This window comes from Capsicum annuum, chromosome 5 (assembly GCF_002878395.1).
Source record: "Capsicum annuum cultivar UCD-10X-F1 chromosome 5, UCD10Xv1.1, whole genome shotgun sequence".
NCBI lineage: Eukaryota > Viridiplantae > Streptophyta > Magnoliopsida > Solanales > Solanaceae > Capsicum > Capsicum annuum.
The window spans coordinates 8,140,422-8,162,783 of record NC_061115.1 but is presented as its reverse complement, the minus strand read 5'-3'; the positions used below and the strand labels follow the sequence as shown (position 1 = coordinate 8,162,783).

The 22,362-nt window shown below is 35.2% G+C and overlaps 2 pseudogenes; both read left to right on the top strand.

Moving 5' to 3' along the window:
• Nucleotides 1-7,272: 7,272 nt before the first annotated feature.
• LOC107871589 lies at nt 7,273-17,266 on the top strand (annotated as a pseudogene).
• Nucleotides 17,267-18,633: 1,367 nt separating this feature from the next.
• Nucleotides 18,634-19,861, top strand: LOC107872321 (annotated as a pseudogene).
• Nucleotides 19,862-22,362: the final 2,501 nt, after the last annotated feature.

The following is a 22,362-nucleotide window of genomic DNA, read 5'->3' as shown; positions in this document are numbered from 1 at the left end:
ATAGGCATAAACATTGCATAATTGAATTTTTTTCGCGAAAACGAAAACAAACAAACAAAAGAAAGACGTAACCTCATAACATTAGATGAAAGAAAGAAACAAAACATGCAATGACTTTAGGACCGCTTTAAAAACTAAACAACAAATACAAAAGAACATTCTAGACCCCTAAGACGACATACGTGAAATTACTGATAAAGACCCTAATACCAAAACAACTTAACTCCTGCTTAAAACTGATGCCACCCTACAATCACAGAAACATAAAAGACTCAAGCCAAATAAAGATAAGAAAATGCTCTTTCAGACTGGTGCTCTGCATGATGACCCTGGCTGAGATGGACCTGCCTGTGAAGTTCTCTTTCTCCCATTTAAACTTTGTAGCATATCCTGTAAAGACACTCTGATATTAGGGAGGAAGCTTTGGGCCCGTATTCCTGCCTCATGAGGAGTGCACTTGGAAAGATTATTCTGACACCTTTCTATCGTCTTGAACAAATCTGCTAACTGAACTCTCAGTGTTTCTGCTTTGGACCCCGCATTTTCATTCTGATGGTCGTCTACTATGCATTTTTCCTGTATTCTCCCTCTAAGTTGCGCTAGTAAGCGTTGACTGATACCCCGAGGGACAGATTGAAGCTAGACCCCATATCCCTGAGTGTACCCCGGATTATCCAAACTTTCTTTGAGGGTGTCCACACCTAGCTTTGTTGCATGCTTCCAAAACTGCTCGTATTTGCTTTCACCTAAGGCTTGGTCCTTGAAGTACTCAACATCCTTTAGAAGATCCACTGCTGCTGGCACGTCCTGCAGCCTACCCAACTGGCGCATTACCCTAGAAGGACTGTATGGTCTAGTGCAATTGAGCCCTAACATAACTAAAGGGAGCTGCGTCTGACAACCCAACAATATTATCTTTGGTCGAAGCCACAGATAAGTCCACAAAATGTTATCCCTGATTCTTGACTCAAGAAATTCAATCCAAGCGTCGACTCCCACGAGTAGCAAGAATTTATCCAAACGCAACATGGAGTCCATGGCTTTCACTCGATTGGGAATACAATGATCTACCATATCTAGTCTAACTAAAGAAGGTGCATGCAAATGCTCCATCATCCATAACTGCAATATCAGGTTACTGCCCTAAAAAAATCTCATTCCCCCCTTCACTTCAGTTAAAGCCTTATATATTTCTGTTAAGATCATGGGTATGAGAGTGAACATGCCCTTTTGATTAATGCCCTTGTCATTTTGATCCTTATGAAATAGGGCCATCACCACAGATTGCAAACGGGTATTAATACGTCTTTCTTCTAGTAGAAACACTAAAATGCCTAACAAAGCGAGGGTGAAAACTTCAAGACGCTTTCTCTCCCACTTCTCCTTAGTCATATGAAATTCATCCCAAAAGCAATCAAAACCTTTTGAGGGCCCGAATCTAGCGAACAAAAAATCTAAGGAAACCCACGAATCACTTAAATAACCCAAACGCATACCCTAACTTTTTAAACCACAAGACTGCAAAAATCTCACGCCAGTATGATTTCGTGCTCGGATCATATCCTTCTCGATATAAGGCAAATGCAACAAACCGGATATTTCTGCCAAAGTAGGAGTCATTTCACATTCCCCAAACCTGAACACCAAACTACTTGGATCCCAAAAGGTCAACAAAGCCTCTATTAAATTTGGACGAGGGGTAACATGCAGAAGTTCCGTAAGATCACCTAATATTTTAATCAGTTTCTGCTGATCAACATAGTTAAACATTTCCCACCACTTGATTAACTTTTTGGGCACCTTGACAACCATCAGAACTCTAGACTTGGTGGAAAAATCCATCCTATAATAACACATAAGACGTTATCTCAAAAATTCGACAGGAGTAGAAGATTCCCAACCCTTGGGATTTTTTATGCAAGCATATGTCGATGGGACAGACCACATTCATGACTCCAATTTGTCGAACAGAAGTACTGAGCAAGATCAGTCTACTTGGATAACAACTCTAGATTACGGGGCGAGAGACCTAGGCTAATAACAAGAAAAAGGCCAACACAAAGATTACCGGACCCCTCGAGGTTGCCTACGTATCCCAACCCGAGGGAAGTGAATCAGGTATGCGTAGTTCATCCAGATTGGACACTTAATAATTAACTAATAAATTGACCCTAACTTAAGAGACAACCAAAAACAAATGAATGAAAACTTTTTGGATTTTCAATTAAGACTGACATCACCAATTATGAAAAAATCTTTTTGGTATTTTGTTTTTGACAAATAAGTAGAAAAGACGAACAAAACCCGCTTTTTTTTCATCATTTTTTGGTACTTTGAGAAGATAAATGCAAAACTTTAAAAAAATCCTTTTGAGTTTTGGATCGTGAAGAACAAAAGCCATAAAAAACAATAAAATAAACTACGACGCTCCTTTTGATTCAATCTTTTCAACTTACCTTTTTTCTTTTCTTTTTTTTTTTCTTTTTTCCAAATCAGTCCATCAAATGACCACATTACCCTTAAAGATGCAACAGTTAGCACGTAGGGATACTTTAGAGGTGAATCTCCTACAAAGGACCATGTGGGTCCCGCTAGGTCTCCGTATGATGCACATAAGCATGACCTAAAGGTTGACCTACGTTGTGGTTCACTAACAAGGCTGTTCGGGGGAGCGTATGGTCGATAGTGGCTGCTTTGCTTTCCACCTACTCCATAACACCGACGGCTCCCCCCCAAAAATAAGGGTGACTCAACTAGAGGTCGTATACAACACGTGTACTACGGACTTGTTACAGAAAGAAGGTCTGGGGGTGGACACATGATGACAGATATAAAAGCGGTAACACATAGGATAAATATTATAAACAAAGAGCACGAAAAACGCCCAAAAGTGAAAACAATAACACAAACAAAATCACAAACAATACTTATACACTCGTGATGTCAAACAAAGCCGATACGACTCCAAAAGATAGCTCGAATTCTGAAAACTTGTCATCATCCCCAGCAGAGTCGCTAGAGCTGTCACACCCCTTTTTCTAACCCCAGAAAAAAGATTCGGTTTTAAGTTTCGAAAGGGTTTTTATTATTAAGTGACAAAATAAAACGATTTATTTCGAAGAAGGATTGTTTTTACATTTGAAATCAGAGTCGCCACTTGGCATAATCTGGTGTGCCAAGTCACCACTGGAAAATCCTTTTCAAAACCATTTGACTCTTTAAACTGGTTTGCAAACAGAGATTCCGGTTAAGGAATTCTGTTGACCGAGGGGAAGGTATTAGGCACCCCTTGATCCCGTGGTTCGACCACGGTCGCTTAGTAGAGCGTATCGGCTAATTTGACATTACAAATGTATAAACCACACAAAAACACATAAAATAATCCATCAAACACATAAAACAAAACAAATCCAAGATACCTCGGGGCATTCCCCGGTGAATAAATATATACAGATACTTCGGGGCATTCCCCGGTGAATAAATAAATCCTATTCTAAATTAATTCTAGACTAATGCTCTACCCGACGCCTCGGGCCTTCATCACGAACATCCTCCAGGTACAAGATACCTCGGGGTATTTCCCGGTGAATAAATATATACAGACACTTCGGGGTATTCTCCGACCGAATGAATACATTTTTAGTGCGAGAAAATCAAATTATTCAACAAAATTTCAAACATTCCAAGGAATTTCCAACATTCAACCAAAGCTGTCAATTCTAAACATTCCACGAAAACACTTATTCCTAAATTTGCCTACCCAGCCTATATTCGCCTATCCAATTAGCGACCTAAAATAGTGATACTATCGAGTTCACTAACATTATTCATGCTTATTCCAAGTTGAACAAAAAGTAACAATAAAAACATCATTAACCCAAATTCATCATTTTATCAATCTCATAATTCCACCCCAATTTTCCTTTTATCAACCCATTAAAACATGATCAAACTCATTCCTCAAACCAACATAGCCGAATCACAAACGTCATGATCAACATCAACAAAAATCCAACCAAACATAATAACACCGCACATATTCACAACCCATTCAACACACCAAGATAGATAAAAAGAGAGCGGGTTAAGAAATGAAACTTTCGACAATCTGATCTTTGTTGATAATAAGAAAACCCAGACTTGGAATTTCGAATAGAACCTCAACGGCGACGAATCCAACTCGAATAGAAAAATAGCAATCTGAATTGAAGCCTCAAACGACCTCACAAGAATGAATTTTTCATTGGTAATAGTGCGATAATAAAGCCCGAACTCGAAATCTTCGAATGAAGAACCTCAACAAGGAACAAATCCAATCGATCAAACCCCTTTATTATATTTCTTATCAACCCAAACCAAAATCGCAAAGAAAACAAGAGATCTGCAATCAATTTCGCACTCTGCGATTGTTTGGTCAAAGAAACTGAAACGGGGGTCAGTTTTGGTTCATGTGTTTGATGGATTTGACGACGGAAATGGTTCTATTTGGGGTGAGTTTGGTGGGTTTTCACTGTTCCGTTCAACCTCTGTTTTCCTTCGCTCGTTTCTCTGTTACCTTCGTTTCTCTCTATCTCTTTCCGTTCAACATCTTTCTCCCCTCTCTCAATCTCTCTTAATTTTCTTCTCTCTTACGCTCAAATCTCTCCCTCTATATGATTTTCTCTCCGTCGATCTCGCATCTCCGATCTGTGCGTGTACCGATGTGTTTATGTGTATATTCCGTCTATGAATTGTGAGAGATGTGTATCTGCCTTCTTCACTGTATGTGTGATGTGAGTGAAGAAGAAAAGAAGAAAATGGGGTTGTGTGTATGTTCGAGAAAAACAATGGAGAACCTCCTCCGTATATGTTGTATTCCCTGTATGTATATAAAATGAAAACAAAAGGGTTCTTGGCCTCCTCCTCCCATGTTCCTCTGTGGGACCCCTTTTGGTGTATATCCTCTTTTCTTTTTTTGTCCAAGAAATGTGGGGGATGGGTGTTTTATTTTGATTGGATAGGTTGTTAGGATAAGATAAAATTAGTTAGGGGATTGTTATTTTTGTCATTTTGTGGAGGGGTTATCACACGGGTGAGGGTACACGGTAGGATAAGGTAAAAAATAGGTAAAAACGATATCGGGGAGGGACGAAATTAGGTGTCTACAATACAGATTATAAATAAATATTTTTAGGATAATATTTTTTACTTATATACCGAATAAATAAATTAAAAATAAAAAATTACTTATTTTTCTTGAAAATATTTTACTTAATATATTTAAGTATTCTCAATGAAATACATTTCCCTTCATCCAAAGTCAAATAAACGTTTCAAAATAAAAAATACCATTAAGGCACATGGGGTTGATTAAAACTAACGTGTCAATAATATATTGGCTTATAAATATATACTAATAAAGAAAATAAAATTAAAAAATGCATGGCATAATACAAGTTGCTTAGCATTCCATATTATTTCAGTATATAAAGAGAAGAAATTTTGCATGGATGATAAATGAGATAATAAATCAGGGGATTTTGGCTGTTTCTTACAAAGTCGAGAGATTAGTGAGAAATTCTTCTTTCATTTTCTTAATTGGTTGTATTATAATTTGATGTATATATGCTGTTAATTTATTTTGCTTATTAATTAGTTGTTGGTTATAATTAGGGAAGAACTAGGGGTGCAAAGGGTTCATTCAAAGTCTTCCGTCGAGAAAGTAAGCTAATTCTGGCATCATTATATATTAAAAAAACTTGGTTTTTACGCTCTTTGTCGGTGAAGTGGCATGCCAAAAGAAATAAAAAGATATACGACAACACGATATATAGGTAAAAGTTATTATTATGTATATGTATATGTATCGTAGATATTTAATTCCCTCGACTTATTCGTGTGTTTACTGTTTTGTAGTTTTTACACTTTCATATCAGCACATGGTATTTGTATTGGTAGTGGTGGGAATATACTCGATATGTTTGTTGTTGTACATGGTATTGGAGTATGTTAGACTACAAAATTCCCAATCGAATGGTCATCTAAATTAAAGACGGATTCAGAATTTAATTAAATTTATGGTGTCCTAATAGATATTTCAAGTTAATATCATAATAATAACTAAATTCCCAGTCAAAATATTCAGATATAAATGGGGTATGAGATATAAGAGTAGTTTATTTTGGGTTGCTGTGTTGATTATTTTCACAATTTTCATGTGTTTATATGCCCTAATTATATAATCTGCGCACACTATTTATCATTGTTGACATGAAGAACATGAAATAAAAAACCCAAATGCAATTTAGTTTTATATTGCTAGTTTCAAGGATTAAGTTGACATTATCACACCATCATAGCTAATTAATCCTAATTAATTAGTACTATTTGTTATGAATTGTACATTATATATCTTAGCCTTTAGATTTTTTTCCATTTAGATTTTCCTTTTTCTTGTATGTTTAAATTCTTTTTAGGTTTGAGAAGTTCTTAGCAAATCAATTAAATCTCTGAATACTACAGATTAATGCTTACTTCGTTCCAATTTAATTGTCTTACTTTCCTTTTGGTCCGTCTCAAAAAAGTTTTATTTAGTAAGTTTTCCAATTCCACAATCACAAAATTCAAAAGTATCTCTTTATTTTTTAAATTTTATGCTCAATCAAACTAAGACGTTTTACTAGGACGGAGAATTAATGTACAATAATGTCTAAAGGAGTATTAATCAGAGCAAGAAAACATGAAGTTAAAAGTATTTAATATGGTTGTAATTTGTAATCACCTATGTTGCTCGCACTCTTCAAAAAGTAATGAACTTTTGGAGAATCCAACACGAGTGTGGCATCAAAAGTGAAAGTCCGTGCAAATTAGGTAATCACAAGAAAATATCTTTTGCTCGTAAGTGAGAAAAGCCATTTTTGCTCGAACAAATAACTTTCTGCTCGGATGGTAAGCACCCCTCACTTCTAACTCAAAGGTTGTGAGTTTGAGTCATCAGGAGAGTAAAAGAGGTGAGAGCTCATGGGGGTGGGGGGTAAAAAAATGTCCCTCCTTTCTCAAATTCTCGAGGGTCGGGGGTCGGGGGTCTATCGGAAACAACCTCTCTACTTCATCTGAGGTAATGGTATGGACTGCGTACACTTTACCCTTCCGGACCCTACTTTATGAGAATACGCTGGGTATGTTGTTGTTGTAAATACTAAAGCAAGAGAAATGATTCTTGATAGAGTAGTAGAACATTTACTAACATATGGTGCAAATGGTGGCATTTTCTGTTTTCTTGTTCAGAGAAAAATGGTGATAAGAAAAGTGGATTTTCAATCAGATACAGTCACGAAACCAACAGAATCAATGCGCGAAGCAATGGCCAACGCGGAAGTGGATGATGATGTCTTGGGATATGATCCAACAGCGCAGCGTCTTGAAGCAAAGATGGCAAGAATCATGGGCAAAAAAGCAGGACTATTTGTTCCTTCAGGCACAATGGGCAATCTTATATGTTTTCTTACTCATTGTCAAATTAGGGAAAGTGAAGTGATTCTTGGTGATAATTCACATATTCATGTTTATGAAAATGGAGGGATTTCGACTAATGGTGGTGTTCATCCAAGGACAGTGAAGAACAATGAAGATTGTACAATGGATCTTGATTTGATTGAAGCTGCGATTCGTGATTCTAGCTTTAAGATACTTTATCCGACTACTGGGCTCATTTGCTTGGAGAATTCACATGCTCGGTAAGTAAACATTATATACTCGTATATCTCCAAGAGGCAGAGGTAAAGTCTGTTGGGTTCATAGTAATGAAAGGGTGTGAATGGAAAAATAGAGAGTAAAAGGGTGGAGGAAAGGAGACACTAAAAATGGAAAGTGTACTCCCAAAATGGCAAGTTTACTCTTTCTCCCACATTGGTGGAAGAAGAGAACTTGAGAGTGTTTATAATGAGAAACACTAACTCCACATGAAAAATTAGGCAAGAAATAAATGATGTCTCGCGCCGCTATCGTCGCTCGCTTGACTTGGATTTGGATTTGGAAAACGATCGATGAGATCTATCTTTTTTATGCTTCTGTTTGAAACTCTTGCACTGTTTCAGATTGTTGCTTCTATTACAGAAGATTACACAGTTTCAGAAAGTTGCAATTCTTCAACGAAAATACACACTGTTTCAAAAAAATACTGCATTGTTTTAAATGAATAGACATGCATTTTCAGGAAGAGTCACACACCTCTATTATGAACCCATGCTTTTCAAAGGGGCATCTAGTGGCTATATAAACCTGGTTTCATCCACAGGTTTATGACATAGAAATACTGAAATTTTCAGATTACAAAACATTTTTCTTGTCTTAAAAATACTCTAAGTATGATCATTCAAAACGTGAGTGTGTTCGAAGAATCCACCTATTTGAGGTACCCCTATAGTCGGATTGAAGGTCATTTTATCCTGGGAGGAAGATTTCATAACCTCGGGTATAGTAAGGGAAATTATTCCTTAAGAAAAGTCTGTGAATTCGGACGACATGGCCTTAAACATTTCTGTTTCATCTTTATTTTCTTAAAGATAAATACACCTCTTGGAAAGGTCCTTTTGATCTTGTGTTGAGGGTATTTAAAACTTCATTGTGTTCTTGTTCATACTTGAACACGAGTTGAAGTTTTTGTTCTGTTATACAGATTCTAGTACCCGTATTGTGAAAAATAACAATCTTAAGGAATAACTTTACAAAATCTGTATTGCTTGTTTTTAGAGATTAAAGCTTAGGCTTTCTACTCCGATTGAATTTAACTAGTGATTAAAAGACATAAAATCTTCATCACAAGTTAAGGTTCACTCGATTGATGATTCGAAGTAATAAAAACTTTATCGTTAACTAGAAACAAGAAGAAGAGTTTCAAGTTACTTAACTTTATAAATAATATTCTGAAAAATACTAAGTTTTCAATCTTGTGGTGACAGGAAAAATGACAACTGAAAGTCAAATGATGGATGCGACAACGTCTATGGGGGCAAATAATATTGCCACATCAAGTCGCACAAATGCTCCGCCAATGATGGCACCGGCGGAAAAGCCCGAAAAATTTTCTGGCATTGACTTCAAGCGGTGGCAACAAAAGATATTCTTTTACCTCACCACTTTATGTCTACAACGTTTCACTTGCGAAGACGCTCCCGAGGTACCCGAGGAAACCTTGGACAAAGACCGCTTCATTATTGTAGAAGCTTGGAAACATTCGAATTTCCTTTGCAGGAACGATATGCTGAGTGGTTTCTAAGACGACCTCTATAATGTCTATAGTGGAACCAAAACATCAAAGGAACTGTAGGGGCACTTGAACGAAAATATAAAATGGAGGATGCGGGAATTAAGAAATTCCTTGTTGCACGGTTCTTGGACTTCAAAATGATTGATAGCAAATCTGTTGTCTCTCAAGTACAAGAGTTGCAAGTCATCATACATGATCTCCTAGCAGAAGATTTAATTGTGAATGATGCTTTCCAAGTAGCAGCGATAGTTGAGAAGCTACAACCTTTGTGGAAAGACTTCAAAAACTACTTAAAGCATAAACACAAGGAGATAACCGTTGAAGATCTTACTGTCCGACTTCGTATTGAAGAGGACAATAAAGTTGCCGAGAGAAGGTCAGAGGGAAATTCTACAAGGAGCACATATTGTAGAAGATGGCCAAAACAACTCGAAGAAAAGAAAGAAAGATGAACATGGAAGCAATCAACCCAAGAAAAAACTCAAGAAAAAATGTTTCAATTATGGCAAAATTGGTCACAAGTCCACAGATTGTCGAGCCTCGAAGAAAGGCAAGAAAAAGGACCAAGCAAATATGATTGAGTCCAACAAAGAATATGATGATTTGTGTGCTATGTTCATGGAATTCAACTTGGTGGGGAATCCACGTGAATGGTGGATGGATTCTGGTGCCACACGTCATGTTTGTGCAAACAAAGAGTTGTTCTCGTCATTTGCTCCAGCTCAAGTAGAAGAAATGCTCTACATGGCCAACTCCACTACTGCTAAGGTGGAGGGAATAGGAAAAATTTGCTTAAAGATGACTTCCGGCAAGGTCTTGACACTAAACAATGTGCTATATGTTCCGGAGTTACATAGGAACTTAATTTATGTTTCACTCCTAGATAAGAACAGATTCAAATGTGTAATCGTTTCTGAAAAAATTGTAGTTAGCAAAGGAGAAATGTATGTAGAAAAAGGCTATCTCACGGAGGGCCTTTGTAAGATGAATGTAATGACTGTTGAAATGAATAAAAGTTCGAATTCGTCTTATTTGCTTGAGTCTTATGATTTATGGCATGAATGTTTAGGCCATGTTAATTATAAAACGTTACGAAAACTGATTAACTTAGAAGTTTTGCCTAACTTTGAGTGCAATAAATCTAAGTGTCAAACGTGTGTGGAATCGAAGTATGCAAAGCATCCTTATAAGTTCGTTTAAAGGAATTTCAATCCCTTAGACTTAATACACACTGACATTTGTGATATGAAGTCAACACCATCTCGTAGTGGGAAAAAGTATTTCATAACTTTTATTGACGATTGCACTAGATATTGTTATGTCTACTTGCTAAATAGTAAGGATGAAGCAATAGATGCGTTTAGGCAATATAAAACTGAAGTTGAAAATCAATTAGACAAAAAGATCAAAATGATAAGAAGTGATAGAGGCGGAGAATATGAATCTCTCTTTGCGCAAATATGTGTAGAGAATGGAATAATCCATCAAACTACGGCCCTGTATTCACCCCAATCTAATGGAATTATGGAAAGGAAAAACCAAACTTTGAAAGAAATGATGAATGCCTTACTTATAAGTTCTGGTTTATTGCAAAACTTATGGGGAGAGGCTATCCTTACGGCCAACCGTATACTCAACAGAGTTCCCTATAGTAAGACACAATCAATTCCTTACGAAAAATGGAAAGGAAGGAAACCTAATTTGAAATATTTCAAAGTGTGGGGGTGTCTAGCGAAGGTTCAAGTTCCTATACCTAAAAGAGTTAAGATAGGACCTAAAACAGTGGACTGCGCGTTCATAGGATATGCTAAAAGAAGTAAAGCATGTCGATTTTTGGTTCATAAATCCGAACATCCAGATATTAGTGAAAATACGGTAATTGAATCAGACAAAGTTGAATTCTTTGAAATTATTTACCCGTATAAAATTAGACACAAACAGTCTAGTGGAGGATCTAAACGACCTCGAGATGAACCAAATAAGAATGTACATAATGAAGAAAATCCAAGACGTAGTACACGTCAAAGAACGTCAACTTCATTTGGATCGGATTTTGTAACATTTCTCCTCAAATATTTAAAGAAGCAATGTCTTCGTCAGCCTCATCCTTTTGGAAAGAGGTAGTCAATAGTGAGATAGATTCAATCTTAAGCGATCATACATGGAAATTGATTGACCTTCCTACCGGAAATAAACCTTTAGGTTCTAAATGGATCTTCAAAAGGAAAATGAAGGCGGATGGTACTATTGACAAATACAAGGCAAGACTTGTAGTAAAAGGATTCAAATAGAAGGAAGGCTTTGATTACTTTGATACATACTCGCCAGTAACAAGGATAACCTTGATTCGAATGTTAATTGCCTTGGCGGTGGTATATGATCTTCAAATCCATCAAATGGATGTGAAAACCGCATTTCTAAATGGAGATTTGGAGGAAGAAATATACATGGAACAACCTGAGGGATTTGTGGTTCCAAGAAAGGAAAACAAGGTGTGTAAACTTATCAAGTCATTATATAGACTAAAGCAAGCACCAAAATAATGGCATACGAAGTTTGACCAAACCATGTTGGCAAACGGATTCAAAATAAATGAATGTGATAAATGTGTTTATATTAAAGACACTCCAAATCACCAAGTCATTGTATAATTATATGTAGATGATATGTTAATCATCAGTAGAGACATTTCTGACATAAATGCAACAAAATAAATGCTCGAGAGCAAGTTTGATATGAAGGACCTTGGAGTCGCAGATGTTATCTTAGGTATAAGAATCCATCGAAATCCACAAGGGTTGGTATTGTCACAGTCTCATTATATCGAAAAGGTACTTGACAAGTTCAGGTATATGAAATTCGGTATTGTCAAGACTTCATTGGATGCGAGTTTTGCACTTCGAAAGAATGAAGGTGAAAGTGACTCGCAATTGGAGTACGCAAGAGTATTGGAATGTTTAATGTATATAATGAACTGTACACGACCATACATAGCATGCGCTATCAGTAAATTGAGTCGGTACACGAGTAATCCCAACAAAACTCACTGGATGGCAATAAAAAGAGTTTTGGGGTATCTTAAATACACTCAAAATTATGCTTTGCATCATAATAAAAATCCTGCGGTACTTGAAGGATATAGTGATGCAAATTGGATCACCGGATCAACGAAGTAAAATCCACAAGTGGATATGTATTTACTATCGGTGGAGGAGCAGTTTCTTGGAAATCATCTAAATAGACTTGTATCGCTCGTTCTACAATGGAATATGAATTTATCGCATTAGATAAAGCCGGTGAAGAAGCAGAATGGCTCCGAAATTTCTTGGAAGATATTCCGTATTGGCCCAAGCTAGTGGCACCAGTATGTATACACTGTGATAGCCAAGCATCAATAGGTAGGGCAGGAAGCATGATGTATAACGGTAAATCTCGTCATATAAGACGAAGATATAATACCGTTAGAGAACTTCTCTCTAGTGGAATTATCACTGTAGACTATGTAAAGTCGAAGGATAATGTGTCGGATCCACTTACAAAAGGCCTATCTAGATAAGAAGTAAAAAGGACATCCAAGGGAATGAGTTTAAGGCCTAGGACAAGTCAGCATGACGGTAACTCTACCTAGCAGAATGGAGATCCCAAGAGATAGGTTCAAGGAGATCAAACAAAGTTGTGTCTGACAGGTTCAACATTGTCAATCACCCAACCCATTCTCATGATGTAGACAATGTATAGTAAACAAGGATAAGACTTAAGGTGAAAAGTCTTTTAATGATTATCTAAATTTGGCAGATTTGACTAAATAGTTTAATCTACAGGATTGAACGTTTAGAAATCACCTATGTATGGGTGAAGTGGAAGCCGCTTCAAAGAGAATGTTAGTAAAGGCCTATTCTCTAAGCTCTTATGAAAATCGGGACGTGTTTATGGCTGAAAAGAACAAAACCGTAAGAACCATAAACGGTAAAAGGCTGGTTGTGTGACATGTGTTGTCTAGGTGTACATTAAAGATCGACGGTTCAAAGATATCAAATCTACCGATTGACCAAGTGCATCCGATGAATTTTCACTACAAAAAGTTCAAAGGGAAACCCACTTATCCAGATGCAATCAGTCTTTGCTTGATGATCACATACTTGTCCGTAAAATTTTTACGAAAAATAGTCATTCCCCATTCATGTGGTGTATTGTTGGGTTCATAGTAATGAAAGGGTGTGAATAAAAAAATGGAGAGTAAAAGGGTGGAGGAAAGGAGACACTAAAAATGGAAAGTGTACTCCCAAAATGGCAAGTTTACTCTTTCTCCCATATTGGTGGAAGAAAAGAACTTGAGAGTGTTTATAATGAGAAACACTTACTCCACATGGCAAGTGAGGCAAGAAATAAATGATGCCTCGCGCCGTCGTCATCATCGCTCGCTCGGCTCGGCTTTGGATTTGGATTTGGAAAATAATCGATCGATGAGATCTATCTTTTTGGACAAAATTTATTTGAAAAAAATTTTCTGCACTGTTTCGGCCTCCGTTTATATATATACACGCAGTAACAGTGTTTCAGAACTGATGCGTCTGTTTGAAACTGTTGCACTGTTTCAGATTGTTACTTCTATTACAGAAGGTTGCACTGTTTCAGATTGTTGCTTCTGTTACAGAAGATTGCACAGTTTCAGAAAGTTGCAACTCTTCAACGAAAATACACACTGTTTCAGTGAACCAGTGCACTGTTTCAGAAAAATACTGCATTGTTTTAAGTGAATAGACATGCATTTTCAGGAAGAGTCACACACCTCTATTATGAACCAATACCACCTTTTCAAAGGGGCATCTAGTGGCTATATAAACCTGGTTTCATCCACAGGTTTATGACATAGAAAATACTGAAATTTTTAGATTACAAAACATTCTTCTTGTCTTAAAAATACTCTAAGTATGATCATTCAAACCGTGAGTATGATCATTCAAACCGTGAGTGTGTTCGAAGAATCCGCCTATTTGAGGTACCGCTATAGTCGGATTGAAGGCCATTTTATCCTGGGAGGAAGATTCCATAACCTCGGGTACAGTGAGGGGAATTATTCCTTAAGGAAAGTCCGTGAATTCGGACGACTTGGCCTTAAACATTTCTGTTTCATCTTTATTTTCTGAAAGATAAATACACCTCTTGGAAAGGTCCTTTTGATCTTGTGTTGAGGGTATTTAAAACTTCATTGTGTTCTTGTTCATACTTGAACACGAGTTGAAGTTGTTGTTCTTCCACAATACGGGTACGTAGAATCTGTATAACAAAGTCTATGTACATTGAGTATGTTGTAGTTGTTAGTATTGTAGTTCGTTTTAAAATGTATGTTTAACTATACTTATATTTTACTTTTCAGACATGTATTGTGCTCAACTCAAAAGTACTGGTTCTGCAGCTTCGTAGTTTCTTATTAGATCCTCTAATAACTCGACGATCATTCTTTTCTCGTCATTCACTCCTTTTCTGATGCAAGCCCTTAACACTGATCCTATGAATGCAGTTCAGGAGGCAGATGCCTTTCCGTAGAGTATACAGACAAAGTCGGAGATCTAGAAAAGAAATATGGTCTGAAGCTGCATATTGATGGCGCCTGTATATTCAATGCATCAGTTGTGAGTAACACATTTCTTGTTTGTTAAGTAAACAACATTCTATATGCAGTTGGTATTAGTGCCTACAACCAGTCAAATAATGGATCTATATGGTAGAGTGATTTTAAGTAGTTACAACCATAACAAAAATTCTAATTGATTTACACTGGGTATGTTGTTGTTGTTGTATTATTTGAGGTTTTAACTGGACTTATCTGTCTTCCAGGCACCCGGAGTGCCCGTTCATAGGCTTGTACAGGCTGCTGATTCAGTTTCGGTAAGTTGAGCCCTTTCTCTTCACTGTTTAGAGTCATTTCTGGTCCACTTTGAGTAAGGCAAAATACTATTTTATGTTCGGCATCTAAGGGACATTTATGTACAGAATTCTATCTTGATCATTTTGGATGACTAGATATACCTGTTTGAAATCTTGACGTTTTTGATGGTGTATAATGTTTATGGTTTAGTATTTTCGCTAAGTCCTGTAAGTCCTCTCAAGCAGAGAGGCCTTTAGAGTTCTGTGAACTTAATGCTTTGAGAAATCATTCCAATTAACTTTCTGCTAGGAGTCATCCTATACATTGTCGAAAAAGAGTTTGTCTCGAAAAATTTATGATATGGTATCAAATGTAAATTGTAAAGGAGTGGGCATGTCCACACATAGAGATATGATGATAATGAAATGCTGAGTTTAATGAAGTGGGATTCATATAGGCTATAGCCGACCCCAACTTGTTTGAGACTGAGCCGTATTTGTTGTATTCATATATGTCCCCCTCCATTTTGTAACTTTTGGTTGTAATGTATGACAAGTTTGTTAGTATACATCCTTTTTCCTCATTCAAGAATCCGCGCAGACATGCTTATCTAAAGGTCTTGGTGCTCCTGCCAGATCTGTGATTGTTGGTTCAAGAGCTTCATTGTCAGGGTAAGTTATGGATCATCAAAGAATCTGACTGTTCCTTGTATAGCAAAATTTATCCAGTGCTCATTATTTCCTTCCATTGCTAGGCGAAAATACTAAGGAAGACTCTAGGTGGAGGAATGCAACAGACTGGCGTTCTGTGTGCTGCTGCTTCTGTTGCATTACAAGAAAATCTTGTTAAATTGGAAGGCAATCACAGAAACACTAAGATTTTGGCAGGTACTAATATTTTTCTTTGAAGTTGATAAAAATGTATCATCTGTAACAACTTCAGCTTTTAGATGAGACAGTCGCGCACCTTCAACGACTAACTCTATTCATCTATCTAATAATTCCATTTTTACATCTCAGAGGAACTTAACAAAATCAGAGGGCTTAAAGTTGATATTGCCACTGTTGAGACTAACATTGTAAGTTTATTCAGTGCAACTGTTTTCATTTCAAATACTTCAGAAAGACCGTAGTTGAATTCTCATCCTTCAGAGACTACGAGTGTAATAAGAGCATCCGTCAACTAAGATCCTATTTTTTATTATCAAGGTATATTGTCATATACTTAAGGGATCAAAGATCAGTACAGAAGTGTGCAACACTTTGGAACAACATGGTGTATTTGTACTACCAGAAGGCCAATGAGGTGTGTTTTTGCCTTTTTCATTCTTCAATTCTAATGTCCAATCATGTCCACTCCTTTAGTTGATTGTAACAATACATGCTAAGCACCCCTCACGTTCAAGATTAGACATATGAAACACAGACAATGAATTGAGATGAGTTCGACTCTGATACCATAATAAGAAAATGAACCTTGGAGCAATAAGGTATGCTTTGCCTTCTCATTCTTCAAACCTAATGTCCAAGCATGTCCACTCTTTTAGTTGATTGTAACAAATAGGAGTCTAACATCGAGTAAACAATGAATTGAGAAGAATTTGGCTCATACCATAATAAAAAAATGAACTTTGGATCTAACTCAATCAAAAAACTGGATCATGAGTTGAGAATTGACCAAGAACATATAAAGAAGCACATTGCACCATCCCACAATGATCCGGGACACTAACAACACATGCATTTGCATTAGGGATACCGTTGAATACATTAATTTCAATATGGAATATATATTATTTCAACAAACATTAGACTTAAGTTCATAAATTTCAAAAATACAATAGGTTCAATGATCTAGCGATTGATTCATTGAGTTTATATCCTAGATCCGTGCAACCACAAAAGCTTTTCTGTACAAACATGTAACTTTTAAAAAATGCTTTCACAACTTATTGCAGAATCAGTTTTGTTGTACACCACCAAATTTCAGAAAGTGATGTGCATTATCCTATCTCTTGTGTTCGGATAAAGTGTTAAAAATTTATACATAAGCTACTGAATTCCCGTGAACTCGATATTCCTTTTTAATTTACTTGTTTTATTAAATTTCTGCAGCAAGCATTAGGTGGAATGACAGAAAAAAAATGGTGACACGCAGCATCTTATGTCTGTATACACAACTTCGTAAATTTTTGTTGCATCAAAGCCTTCATTATGTTCACCGTGAAACCAATAATTTCGTTAAGGGTGTTTAAAATGTAATATTATATATATGTATTAGGTGTTAAATGTATTGTTACTTAACAATAAAAAGTCAATTTTAAGTTATAACGATGAGATTCATGATTTATTTCATTGGGCCATTCGCAAGAATACCCCTACTTTGAAGTGATTTTTAATTTTTGTTCTTCAAATCAGTCGTCTTTCATTTTTGTCCGTCAACACTTTAAGTAAAAAAATGTTGCTGAAAATATGCTGACATCAAAAAAAAAAAAAAAAAATTATAAGGCAAAATTTTATATTTTCGTACCATAATATAACACAAGTATCTTACGAGGCATAACAAGTTACGTCGCTCAATTCCAATAAAACTTATACCACTAGCGGCATTAGTTCAGTTTACTATTCACTAGTTACGTCTTATAAGGATAACTTAGTTCCCACAACTTATATCAGTTTCATAACGTTTTGTCTTAAGAAGTTCATAAGTTATGTCTTTAGTTTCTAGAGAACTTATATCGATAGATACTACACAACTTATGGGAAAAGTTTTCTAAAATTATCCCTCGCAAAATTAGGTCATAGTTAATGATACTTTGACCCACAAATCTTCATTAAATGAGTAACATGCGAAAATTAGAGACCACCCTATTTGTGGTGCAAAAATTAAAGATGACCTCAAAATAGGGGCAATCAGTGCAAAAACTTACAATAAATCCTTATCATATTCAATATTAGCTCATTTTATTCTTTGCCCTAACATATTTGATGACTTCATTTACGGTGAATTGCGTTAAAATGAGCTAAACAATCAATCATAGCAACAATCAAAAAGGAAACTTAGGTAAATATACCCTTCGGTTAACTAGTGTTAGATTACGATCCCTACTAATTATCTATCTGTGGAACAAGTAAGTAAATGTGGTTCACAAAAATAACAGCTGAACACAGTATTTTTACGTGGAAAACATGCAACTCAAAAAAATATAAAAAATCACAACCTGTACCTCTACGTATTTATCCCAACTTTACTGTAAAAACAAATGAGATGAAAAAAAAAAAATAAGTGGAAAGAGCATGCAACACAGTGCCACCATAACACAACGGTCCTTCAAACATCCAAGTAGAAACACACTTATGTTTAAGGTCAAAAGTTCACACTCAAACTAAATACCAAACACTTACCATACAACCTCTCCCTCAACTACCTCAATCCCTCTCATGGCTTACCGCCAATGAACTCGAACAACAACAACAACAATCTACTCCCTCAAACACCCAAACAGTACAACTACACCATGTCGACTTCCTTCAACGCTACTCCAAATGCATTATTCAAACTCCGTCTCCAACGTGATGCCCTTAGAGTAAAATCCCTCTCCCTTCTCGCTGCCCTTTCCGCTAAGGATTTTAGTAGCTCCGTTATCTCGGGTCTTGCTCAAGGTAGCGGAGAGTACTTTACTCGTATTGGAATTGGCACTCCTCCTAAGTACCTTTACTTAGTTCTCGACACTGGAAGTGACATACTCTGGATACAATGTTTGCCTGTGAAAAATGTTACTGATCCAGTTTTCGACCCGAATAAGTCGTCTTCCTTTGCTACGCTATCATGTGATTCAACATTATGTCGTCAGCTTGATTCCCCGGGCTGTAATAACCACAACAAGTGCCTCTACCAAATCTCCTACGGTGACGGTTCATTCACCATTGGACAATTCTCTACAGAAACCTTAGAATTCAGGAAAACGAGCATTAACAGTGTTGCTTTCGGCTGTGGCCATGATAATGAAGGTTTATCCACCGGAGCCGCCGGTTTATTAGGTCTCGGCAAAGGTAAACTCTCATTTCCGGGTCAAGCCAAGCCGGTAACAGGTTCGAACAGAAATTCTCCTACTGTCTCGTGGACCGAACCGGTTCAGCTAAACCATCTTCGGCGTATCAACGATTACCCGAAATGCCATTTTTACGCCTCTCCTCACAAACCCAAAACTCTCCACATTTTACTACGTGGAGCTCATTGGAATCAGCGTCGGCGGCACGAAAGTCCCGGCGATCACGCCGGAGATATTCAAGCTTGACGCTGAAGGTAATGGTGGGGTGATCGTAGATTCGGGTACCTCAGTGACTCGGTTGACCCGACCCGGTTACGTAGCGGTTCGTGATGCTTTCAGATTAGGTACTAAAGATTTGAAAAGAGCTCCGGATTTCTCTTTGTTCGACACTTGCTTTGATTTATCTGGGAAGGCGAAGGTGAAAGTTCCGACGGTGGTTTTACACTTCGCCGAAGCTGACGTGGCATTTCCGGAGGCGAATTACATGATTCCGGTGAACGATGAAGGGAGATACTGCTTTGGATTTGCAGGTGCAAATAACGGGTTGTCAATTATTGGGAACGGGTCGTGTTTGATCTTGTGGGTAATCGGTTACGGTTTGCACCTCGTGGGTGTTCTTATTAAAAGAAATAACGGATGTACTATATGTGCGGAAATGGCTGGAGTACTTATTAATAAAATGAAAATATATTAGTGTCTGCTTACCGTTAAGTATTTTTTTTTTTTTAAATGAAATCTCTGAAAAGGTCGAGAGGGGATATGGTAGGTGTTTGGATGGATTTATTTTAAATTAAAAATAATTTTTAAGTTAATTTTAATTTTTTTTAAGTGTTTGAAAATTTAAAACTTGCTTAAATAAATTAAAATTTACTTTTTAAAAGCACGTTATTAGGTACTTATTTTTTATAATTAATTGTGTTTTAAACCACTAAAAGATATTTTTATTCCATAAATTTTTAAATTTTTAAATATTTTTTATTAAAAGAACTTGTGTGAGTACTTGTTATCAGTTTTTCTTAGCATAAGAAAACATCATGAAAAAATTAGATCTCTTCCTTTATCTTTAACTTATTATTTTTTGACATGATACACTCATTAAAAAAATAATTATTATATGATTGTTTTACCTTACTGTCTCTATTAATTAATTTTTAGGTCCCGTTTAATTATAAATTTTTTTTAAAAATTGACATATAATTTTTCATTATTTGATTACTATTTTTGACAAATAATTTAAATTCTCAAATACTAAAAAAAAAAATATTTGAACCAAAATTCATTTTCTGAATGTTTGGATGTACTTATTTTAAGTTAAAAATTGTTAATGATATTTGTAACGCTTAATGCTTGTATTCTTTTTTTAAAACTTTGAAAAAAAATTGATCGAACCCTTAATGCTTGTATTAATTGAATATTTTCACTTTTTGTATTTATGGTAAATTTAACTCTAGTTATATTACTACTTCTTTTGTATGAAACTTCTAACTTATAAAATATGCTTTTTTATATATTTTTCATCTTCTTTAATATATTTTTTAAAATTTGAACAATTATTATTGTACAACATATTAATTTCTCCAATAAAAAAATAACGCAACATTCGTATTCATCAATGTTTTAATAGTAATAGTCATTACTCAATCAACGAGTAATATATTTTCTAATTAAGAGTTTTTTTATCAAACAAATAGTATCATTTGTGATCAACTATTTATCTATTAATGTAATTATAATAATTAGTAACATATACATACATACATACATATATATATATATATATATATATATATATATATATATATATATATATATATATATATATTAATTTTAATTTGAATTATTTTAGAAATAAAAATTAATAACAATCAACTCTACATATTGTTAATAGTTTTAAGGGTATTTCAGATATTTTAATCAAAAAAATTCTTAAAAGCACTTATTTACCAAACATATTAATAATTTTTTTCAGTTTTAGTACTTTTATCCAAACACGTAACTACTTATTTTTAAAATAAGTTCAATACTTTCAAAAACACTTTTAAAGAACATTTAAAAAGTAGTTTTTTTTATGAGTAACTTACATAAATCCCGGATAGTTTCAGCAATATTACATAAAATCTCGGATAGTTTGCTAATTATATTTTATTTCAAAATTTTGAATTGGTGATACATACGTTAAGCAGTGATACATATGACTAGTGATACATATGTATATGTATCACTAGTAAATATAAAATTCAAGATTTTATGTAAATTTTTAAAATATTAAGGGATATTGTGTAATATGATGTCTTTTTTATTTTTTTATTCTATCCGATCAGGCCCACGAACTTTGCAGAAAAAGAGGAACATATCACATGCCTTTCGTTTTGTATTATGTGCTAATGATGTTGTCTTTTTGCTAATTCTTTTTTTTTTATGATCATTAGGAAAAGGGCTTGATTAAAAAGATTCTTGTTCAAGTGATGGAAAGTGAATTCCAGTACATTGGATAGCTAAATTAAATTTAAATGCTTTTCCAAATTTCTGTTTGCTATTTTTTTTTTTTTTTAATGAAAGAAAGATCATTAGGAAAAGGGCTTAAAGTGAAAATATCCTTCGTCAAGAAATGGAAAGTGTATATTTTAGTTCAGTTCAGCTTATGCATTGGATAACTACATTATACATATCTTTAATAAAGATTTGAGTCAATTTCTTATATTCTCACTCAACTTAGGAAAGTATCTTACTAAAATCATTTATCTTTTTTCTGTTCCAATAAAATCATTCAACTTTGTATATTTTCCTTATAATTAATAATTACTAAAATAATCCTTATTCTTTAAAAGAAAATAACTAAAATAGTCTCTTAAGTTAATTTTTGAATTGAAATGATCCATGTTCTTTAACAATATAAAATACTAATAACTTTTAACTATAAAAAATAGTGTGTATAATTTTAATTCAACTTCTGGTTGTAATATTAAAATATGTAGTCCATCAAAAAATATGATTGATACTTAGTAGTTCAATGCTAAGTTCAGGGGGTCATAGAACTCCCGCAAAGTATAAGTGTATAGTTAGGATTTGGGGTAAATGTTTGGGGGGACTTTTGACCATTTTCTTATTTATATCAATAAAATACAATTTCTATATATATATTTGTATTTTTAAACAATTAAAAATGAATAGTTATTTTTCTTTATACGAACAATT